Source organism: Dipodomys merriami, unplaced genomic scaffold (genome assembly GCF_024711535.1).
Source record: "Dipodomys merriami isolate MVZ:Mamm:240054 unplaced genomic scaffold, mDipMer1.0.p SCAF_353, whole genome shotgun sequence".
NCBI classification, from domain to species: domain Eukaryota; kingdom Metazoa; phylum Chordata; class Mammalia; order Rodentia; family Heteromyidae; genus Dipodomys; species Dipodomys merriami.
The window spans coordinates 304,252-314,194 of NW_027205082.1; the positions used below are offsets into that span (position 1 = coordinate 304,252).

Sequence of the window (9,943 nt, forward strand, 5' to 3'; positions counted from 1 at the left end):
ACTGAGGAAGCCCTAAAGTTTTAACAGACCGTGTAGTTAACAAAGTGTTAACACTTCATTCTGCTTCTTTACACAAAAACTTTGCAACTTCTCATTAATAAAGTTTCTCGAAACTCTGAAATGTACATACTTATTAGTATATGTCTGCTACCATAAATCTTAAATACTTTATGGAAAAGTTTTATATCTGACAAACAGTCCTAATTTAGGCATATGTAAACAAATTCCCAAAATTAAATATATTTAATACATTAAAAATTTTAACAAACCTTAACACTTGGTGCAGTGTTCATTATGACAGGTGCCTTGTATAGAATAATTGAATCCTCCTCCTACACATTTCTTGAACAACAAATATCTGGGATTATTTTGTTTTTGACATGTCAATCTTGACTTTATTCTTAAATTTGTGCTTATGTAAGAAATATATGGTTCTAAAATTTCATGACAATTCTTTTGAACTTATTTTTTGTTGAATTGTCTAGTTTAATAAAATCCAACTGCACTTTTTTTTGGGGGGATACATTCGTGGGGCCTGAACTCTGGGCCTGGGCGCTGTCCCTCAGCTCTTCAGCTCAAGGCTAATGCTCTACCACTTGAGCCACAGCACCACTTCCAGCTTTTTTCTTTTTGCTTATGTGGTGCTGAGGAATCGAACCCAGGGCCTCATGCATGTAAGGCAAGCGCTCTACCACTGAGCCACCTTCTCAGCCCCCACAATTGCACTTTTGATATAAAAAATATTCTGTGCTCAATTCAGCCACACATACACTAACATTGGAACGATACAGAGAAGATTAGCATAGCACCTGCGCAAGGACGATATGCAAATTCGTGGGGCGTTCCATATTTTTACAACAACAGATGCTGGAGGGGATGTGGCCACAAGGGAACCATACAACATTCTTGGTGGGAGTGTAAACTTGTTCAACCACTTTGGAAGACATTATGGAGGTTCCTCAAAAGATTCCACATAAAGCTCCCCTTTGACCCAGCAGTCCCACTTTTGGGGATTTATCTAAATGATCACAAACAAGACCATACTAAAACTACCAGCACAACTATGTTTATTGCAGCAATTTTTACCATAGCTAAGATATGGAACCAACCAGCTGTCCCCACTACATGAATGGATCAAGAAAATGTGGTGTATATACACAAAGGAATTCTATGCCTCCATCAGAAAGAATGACATTGCCCCATTTGTTAGGAAATGGAAAGACTTGGAAAAAAATTTATTAAGTGAAGTAAGCCAAGTCCAAAGAAACAGGTCCCATGGTTTCCCTTATTTTCAATAACGAATATATGTCTGGGGTAAGCAGACAAGGTCAAAAGCTATGTGCATATGAACAGATATGATAATATTAAGGGAATTGAACCCCACGATAGGGAAACAAGTAGTTTTTTGTTTCTTGCTATTGTTTCTAACGTACTTATAATGTGTGATGTGAATTTTTGTTTCTTTGTATATTCCTCTCCCACTCTATAACCCTTGTTTTCTCTGTATTTGAAGTTGGTGCATCTGCCTCTTTTATGTACGCTTCTCTAATTTGGGGAGGGGAAGGGAAAAAATGTGTGCGTGTGAACGCATGTGCATGCATGTGTGTTGGTATGCTCAGAGTTTGAAATCAGGGCTTAAAGGTCTTGCTAGGCCTTTCCTCTCTAGGTTGGTGAGGTACTATATGAGCTACATCTTCTTTCCTGGGTCTTTGCTAGTTCATTAAAAAGTCTGAAAAATAATTTCATGATTTTTTTTTTTTGGCCCTGATTGACTTCCAATGGTTATCCACAAATCCCAGGTTCCTGAGTAGCTATTCTGAGTAGATAGGATTACAGATGTGACTAGCCAATACAAGGCTTTCAGAATAATTTTAAAAGTAGAAGAAAATTTACTTCATGGGAGCCTGTTTTATTATCTCCTACTTTTAAAGCATTTTGGATTGATTAAGTGTGAATTTATTTCATTTTTGGATTCTTAAAAGACAGTAAGTGATGATATTTAAAAGTTTTGGTACTTTTTAAAAAAGGAAACTGGAACTGTGGGACAGAAGAAATTTGTCTCTTTTTGGACCTCAATTTAGAAGCTCAGCTCTGTGCATGATAACCCAATGTCACCAACATAGTCTCTGTTGGAGACAAAATGTGATAGAAAACAATCACCATGGGCAATATTTGCTATGCTATAATTTCTTGGACAATATGAATATTGAATTGAGAGTGTAAGAGAATGGAAAGAATTTACCTACCTTTTGTGTATTGCTGAAAGACTTTTGGAAACTTTGACTCGTTTCCTTCCTCACTGTGTGTCTTTGGGCCATGCACTTAGTGCCTTTAATTACAATTTTTCCCAACACTAAAATAGTAATAACATTAGCATTATAGCAAATGTTATCTTAAGAATTAAGAGAAATAAAACTTGTAAAATACTTAACATAAACTTCTATGAATGAGCTTTGAGTTTAGCCAGAAGTTTTTTTTAAATACTAAATAGAATGTCATAAGTATTACAGAAATCATTACATGTAGTGAGCAATGTTATCTATTAATCATGCTCTACTTCCAAGGAAGCCGGGTAGATAACTTCTCATGCTGTAAATCAAACTGGTTATTTTAAGTCTTGTTAGTGTAAAAATATCAGGCACATAATAATGAAGGAATGTTGTAGACTGAGATGAAGTCCAAAAGAAAATGTACAAAACTGATAAAACAAAAGTATCTGAGCAGTATATTGTGTTTTACATCATTTAAGTTACATCTCAAAGATAAGGCAGACCTAGAAGAATGAATTGTCTTTTTGATATTCTATCATAGGTCTTTCCTCATTCTTGTAGAGGCATCATCAGATTTGAGGAACTAAGTTTTTGGTTTGCTTCCTTCCATTTAAGTTACATCATTTAAGTTACATCACAAAGATAAGGAAGACCTAGAAGAATGAATTGTCTTTTTGATATTCTATCATAGGTCTTTCCTCATTCTTGTAGAGGCATCATCAGATGAGAGGAACTGTATTTTTTTTTGTTTGCTTCCTTCCATTTATTCTTCAGTTTGAAATCTGAACTACATGAGACAGAAAGAAACCAAGGGAAATTAGTCATGCAGGGTTTGGAAAGAAAAATCAACATAAAATAAAATACATAGCCTTTATAAGGTCTAACTAAATTGAGTTATATAGTCTCAAGCATTAACAGAAAATGATTTAAGCAATATCATGTTATTGAAAACTGAAAAATGTTAGGAGTTGCTTTATTTTTTCCTTTCTACTACCTTGAATTAATTATTGATTTTGTACAGAGATTAAAGATGAGATTAACAAGAAACTTGATTAAAAATTGTCAAAATTTCTGAATAGACATGTTTACCAAAAAGCTCTGAAAATTGCCAGTGGGTTTACAAAGTTGTGTTTAATACAACTTCTATGCTGGCTTAATGTTTTGTAAACAAAAATCATTAGAGAAATGCAATTCAAAATTACTATGATACTACTTCATAACTATTATAACTCTTATCAAAAAAAATCAAAGGAACCAGGTGTGGTGGTAAAGGCTTGTAATTCGAAGCTTTTAGGAGGTTGGAGTAAAAGGATTTGGGTCTGAGGTCATCTTGGGTATTGCACACAGTAAATACCTGCCCTTTAAAAAAACTCAAAAGGTAATAATGTTGGCTGGTGAGAGTGTGGAGAAAAGGAAATTTTCTACACTCTTGGTCAAAATACAGGTTAATACTCTCCTTGTAGAAAGTAGTATGCAGTTTTCTAAAGAAATCCAAAGTTGAAATATCATCTGACCCACCAATCATGTGATTATTTCTCTCTGGGTAACTCGTAAATATATCTGTAGTTCATTGTTATTCACATTATTCACAACAGCCAAGATATAAATCGAGGTTCAGTGTTCAACTACAGACTAATAAACAACTGTGGTGCATGCACAAATATATTTTTCTGTTTCATCCTTAAAATAGCAAGAGACTTCTCCCATTAGCCACAACTTATAATAACCTGAAAGATGTATTGTAAATGAGGAAAAATGTTGTCTTCTGATTTTTGTGAATACACACACACACACACACACACACACACACACACACACACACACACACACACACACACATCAACCTCAAACATTAAGAGTGAAATTTTTTGAAAAGTAAAGCAAAGTGGAATTGCTGGGGCATTTAGGTCACAATGTAGAAGATAGTAGATATACAGGATGAACCGGTATAGAGTTGTAATGTACAGCATGAGGATACAGGGGACAACACTGGCCTTACACAGGAATGAAGCTAAATAAGTAGGAGTTGTTCTTCCTAGTAGGGGTTGCTCTTTTGGATGCTCTTCCTCCAGTAATGGATAAGATGAACATAATTCTTTAAATATACCTGCCTGTTTGCAGAAATAATAACAAACAATATAGCAATAATGTTGTATGCTCAACATAGGACATGAGATTATCCTTGGTGTAAACTAATTATTACAAATAAGGGAAACCGTGGGACCTATGTTTCTTTAAGTCTGGCTTACTTCACTTAATATAATTTTTTCCAAGAACTTCCATTTCCTTACAAATGAGGTGGTATCATTCTTTCTGATGAAAGCATAGTATTCCGCATGTGTGTGTGTGTGTGTGTGTGTGTGTGTGTGTGTGTGTGTGTGTGTGTGTGTGTGTGTGTGTGTGTGTGTGTCTCATTTTCTTGATCCATTTATCTACTGAGGGGCATCTGGATGGATTCCATATCTTAGCTATGGTAAATAATACTGTGATAAACATAATTTTGCTGGTAGCTTTAGTGTGGCCTTGCTTGTGGCCACCTGGTTAAATGCCCAGCAGTGGGATTACTAAGTAATAGGGGAGCATTATTGTGTACATCAAGGATAATCTTAGTAAATGAGCAGAATAGCCCTATAGCTCTGTACATATGATTGTATAAGGTGATTCTAAGTGAAATGAACTCCAAGACATGTTCTTTGATGTTTTTGTTCTTAATGTATTGCGTGATTTCTTATCCTTTTGTGTTTTCCCCACCTATGGTGTATCCCCTGTAGTCACTGTATTTGATTTTGATACCCTGGTTATTGTAAATATGTTAATCTGAACTAGGGAAGGGAAAGGGAAAAAAATGATGAGGCAAAGGACAAAGGGGGAACCTATGCAACAGTGATACACAGAAGACAATATGTTGGAAATAATCTGGAGGGGCTGTTGGGAGGGAAGAGGGAGAAAAATGGGGGAAGGGATAACAAATTAGAAAAGAAATAAATTCATTACCTTACTTATGTAACTATAACCCCTCTGTACATTACCTTGACAGTAAAATTTAAATAAAAAGTAAAATAAAGAAGGGATTGTAAGGGGAAACAAAGGAGGAGGCAACAATGCTTAATAAGAAATGTATTCATTATTTTGCCCATGTAATTGTATCCCCTCTGTATGGTATTTTCACAATAAAAATACAATAAAGTACATGAGAGCAGCAATACAGGATATGGGACTGGGGAAAATACTATACAAAGAGTAGAACAGCTGTGGAGAACAATAATTTTACTTTAGCATAGGAAGTAATTAACTAGCATACAGATTTTCAGCCTCATGTCAGTCACTAAAAAGGGAAAACAACATACAAACCAGTAGAGATAAAATAGAAAACTAAACAATAAGGATGAAGAGACAGCTTTTACCAAAAATTACAAATGAGACAATTAGGAAACAAATAAAAAGCTGGTAAGTTTAAAAAATATTACCCATAATTCTATTAATTGTTGTTTACATCACAATTTGTTAGAACTATAATTCAAATCACAGTTTAGTACTATATCATTTTAATAATAGGTTACTTATTATTGATTTCTTAATGTTGAATGTTTAATATGTAATTTTACTTTTAGCAGCTATAGAAAAGAAGAAAGTGAATCTAATTTTACTAATATATATCATGAATTGTAAAATTGAGAAGCAGAATTTAAACAAATTATATATTATTACTGTTTTAATTCTGTGAATTAATGTAATAATTCAAAGTGTATTCTACAATTAGCAATCATCTTAACTCATTGACTCTAGGCCAGGGGATCACAGGGGCCCAGAAAAGCTACTACCTTGAATAGTAATCCTAGACCTTTAAAACAAAACAAAACAAAGCCAGAAACAAAACAAACAAAAAACACTGCAGTAAGCACAGCCAGTCAGGGTTGCTATCACAGCCTACATGAAGTCAGGACAGAAACAGAAATTGAGAGTCATTTAGCTGATAACTAATATATTTTTTTATGAGACAGACTCAAATGAGACTCCTGAGAGAGAGTCAGAAAGACTGATGAAAGGGACTAAAATTGATCACACAAAGATTGGAAAGTAGAATTCCTTGTAGAACAAATAAATCATAGAAAGCCTGTGCATGTAAGAACAAGACAGCAGACCAAATTCCAGAAATGCACATTATCTTAGAGGTCAGCTTAATGAATTATCAATAGAAATCTTTGAAATCTTAAATATTTGAACACATGTGGGAGAAGGACAATTGCTGAAGAGAAAGAAAATGTCATCACCCTGTTAGGATGTCCAATATCACATTAGGAATTGATAAAGCACAGATTTGTAATAAAAAGAATACAATTATTCCAAGTGAGTGGTTCATTTGTTTTGATGTAACAGTTCTTGATTTAGGTGCTAGCAATTAACATACAATTGATCCAGTCCCACAGCTGAGTTGATATTGACTGCAGTATTCCTACATAAAGAGAAAGAGAAAATTTACAAATGTCTGGTGAAATGAGTTGAGGATGAAGTGTTCTAATAGTGATAACTGAGGTTTAGACACAGGTAAAGAGGTGGACTTTCTTTTCTAAAATCCCTCCATTTTTAGTCTGGTGCCAGTGGCTCACAACTGTAATCCTAGCTACTCAGGAAGCTGAGATCTAAGGACAGCAGTTCCAAGCCCCCTGGACAGGAAAGTCCCAGAGACTCTTATCTCCATTTAACCACAGGAAAACCAGAAGTTGCACTGTGGCTCAAGAGGTAGAGAAATCACCTTGAGTTGAAGAGCTCAGGGACAGTGCCCAAGCCCAGACTCCAAGCCCCTTGACCAACAACAAAAGAAATCTCCCTTTTCTTGGACTGCCTACATCTTTTCCTAACATTCAACAAAGAAGCCATTTTATCACCCACAACATTTAAGTCCTATCCTAGCTACTGCAAATAGAATGATTTGGTTTCTTATGTCAAAAGTTCATATTTTTAAAAACAAATACCAGAAGTGGTAACTTTTATTCCAGTCCTTGAACACTGGGCCTGGGCCCTGAACATGGTTATGCTGATAGCTTTCATGTGAGCTTGCTTGTTATTTATTGAATGACTGCTGATGAGGGGAATTACTGGGTCTTAAGGAAGATCTATATTTAGTCTTTTCAGTAAACTCCATACTGCATTCCACGGTGGATGAACAAGTTTAATTTCCCACCAACAGTGTAATAGAGTTCCCAATTGGCTACATCCATGTCAGCATTTGCTATTGTTAGTTTTCTTGATAATGGCCATTCTAACTGGGACGAGGTAGAATCAGTCTTGTTTACTTGTAGATTTGTGGGCACCTTCTAGCTAACATAAATGAATGAATCCATGAAACTTATATTGCTCTGAGTCTGCATTCTGTTCTCTTTGCTCTTAGTATAATTTTACCAAGCCTTTCATTTTCCTTAAGACTGGTGAAAAGTCATTTCTGATGGGTGAGTAGAATTCCACTGTGTGTGTGTGTGGTGTGTGTGTGTGTGTGTGTGTGTGTGTGTGTGTGTGTGTGTGTATGTATGTGTGTGTGTGTGTGTGTGTGTGTGTGTTAGATCATGATAGGCCCATGAATTCATTTCTAAGCCTTCTGTTTCATCTATAATTTAGTAATTCCATATGAATTCATTTCTAAGCCTTCTGTTTCATCTATAATTTAGTAATTCCATATTAAATTTGGATTGCTTTCTCTACTTTATTGAACAATATAGTTGGGATTTTGATGACTATTGCATTGTCAATTTTTGGGGGGCCGCATTGCAGTTTCATCATGTAAATTCTTCCAACCAGGAGCATTGAAAGATATTCCATTTCCTTGAGTCTCCTTAATTTCCCTTTTTAGATTTTTAAAGTTTTTACAATAGAGGTCCTTCACATTTTACTTTAATTAATTCCTAGTTTTGTTGTTGTTGTTTAGTTTAGTTTAGATTTGATTTGGTTTTAAGGCTAATATATATGAGGTTGTTTTTTGGATTTCAGCATGGATCTTCCCATTGATGGTAACACAGAAAAACTACTGATTCTTGTGGTTTTTATACCCTGCTACATTGCTGAAGGTTAGCATCACCTTTAGTAACTTGAAGGAGGAAGCTATAGGGTCCTTTAAATACAGGATCATTTCATCTGTAAAAAGGGATAGTTTTACATCTTCCCTATTTGGATCCCCTTTATGTTTTTCTCTTGCTTATTGCTCTTGCTAGAAAGTCCACTGCCTTATTGAAGAGTAGTAGAGAGAATGGACATCCTTGTCTCATTCCTGATTTTAATGTCTTCATGCTTCCACTGTTAGATAAATGCTAATTATCTGTCATATATATACTCTGTAATATATTGAGGAATGTTCCATGCATTCCTAGCTTCTCAGATAATCATAAAGGGGTATTGGAGCTTGTTAAAAGCTATTACTTCATCCCTATAGACGATCATGTGTTTCTTGTCCCTGCTTCTGCTGATGGTTTGTATTATGATTATTGACAAGAATATTGAATCCAATTGTATCCTAGGATGAATCCTATTTGATCATACAATATTATTTTTTTGTTAGTTGCTGAAATTAGTTGGTGAGAATTTTATTAAGAAGTTCTGCATCATCGCTTATCAAAGAGTTGGGTTCATAGTTCTCTTTCTTTGGTGAGTCCCTATGTGATTTGGAGAAGAGTCTAATTCTAGCTTCATAGAATGTGATTGATAATTCCATTTCCCTTTCTATTCCATTGAAGAGTTATAACTGTGTATTGTAAGTTCTTTGCAGGCCTTAATTTCATGGTAAATTCATTGAGTCATAGATTTTTCTGGAATGGGAAGTGGTTTATTGACATTTCATTTTCATTTCTTCTTATGTGTTACTTCTTGCTTCAGATCCAGTATAGGAAAACATGAATTTCCCCAGGATTCTTCAGGTGATTGGCATAAGATTTTCAAAGTACTCTCTTATAACATTCTTAATTTTGCTTATATCTGTTGTGTTGTCTCATTTTTGTCTCTAATTTTCTGTATTTGGATGAGTTCTTGTATTGTTTTGTTTTTTATTATGAAGGTGATATACAGTTACATAAGTTACAGTTACATAAGTAATGAGTACATTTTTTTTTTTTTTTGGTCTGGTCGTGAGGCCTGAACTCGGCCTGGGCGTTGTCCCTCAGCTCTTCAGCTCAAGGCTAGCTCTCTACCACTTGAGCCACAGCGCCACTTCCGGCTTTTTTCTTTTTGCTTATGTGGTGTTGAGGAATCGAACCCAGGGCCTCATGTATGTAAGGCAAGCACTCTACCATTGAGCCACCTTCCCAGCCCAAATGAGTACATTTTTAACAGTGTTACCCCTTCCTCATTTTTTTCTGCTTCCCCCAACCCTGACATCCCACTCCCACAAAGTTGTAACATTTATTTCTAACATAGTGTCTAGTGAATATCACTGTTGCTTTGGTTAATCTTTGTCCCACCATTTCTGTGATTTTCCTTCCTTTCCCTAAATCAGATTAACATGTATAAGACAAAGGGTACAGAAATAAAAAACAGTGAGTACAGGAAATAAACCAAAGGGGAAAAACTAAATAGAAATAACTAAAAACAATTCACTATACAATCATCTTGTATCCATTTCTTGGAGCTCATTTCGATATGCATCATTTTATATGGTGATATGCATATTGCTATTGAGCTACTGTGAATAT

The 9,943-nt window shown here is 35.1% G+C and overlaps 1 non-coding gene across 1 annotated transcript; it reads left to right on the forward strand.

Moving 5' to 3' along the window:
* The first annotated feature begins 747 nt into the window (after positions 1 to 747).
* Positions 748 to 854, forward strand: LOC138804051 (U6 spliceosomal RNA). The gene has a single exon (XR_011365145.1). It is a non-coding gene; the product is annotated as a U6 spliceosomal RNA (small nuclear RNA).
* Positions 855 to 9,943: the final 9,089 nt, after the last annotated feature.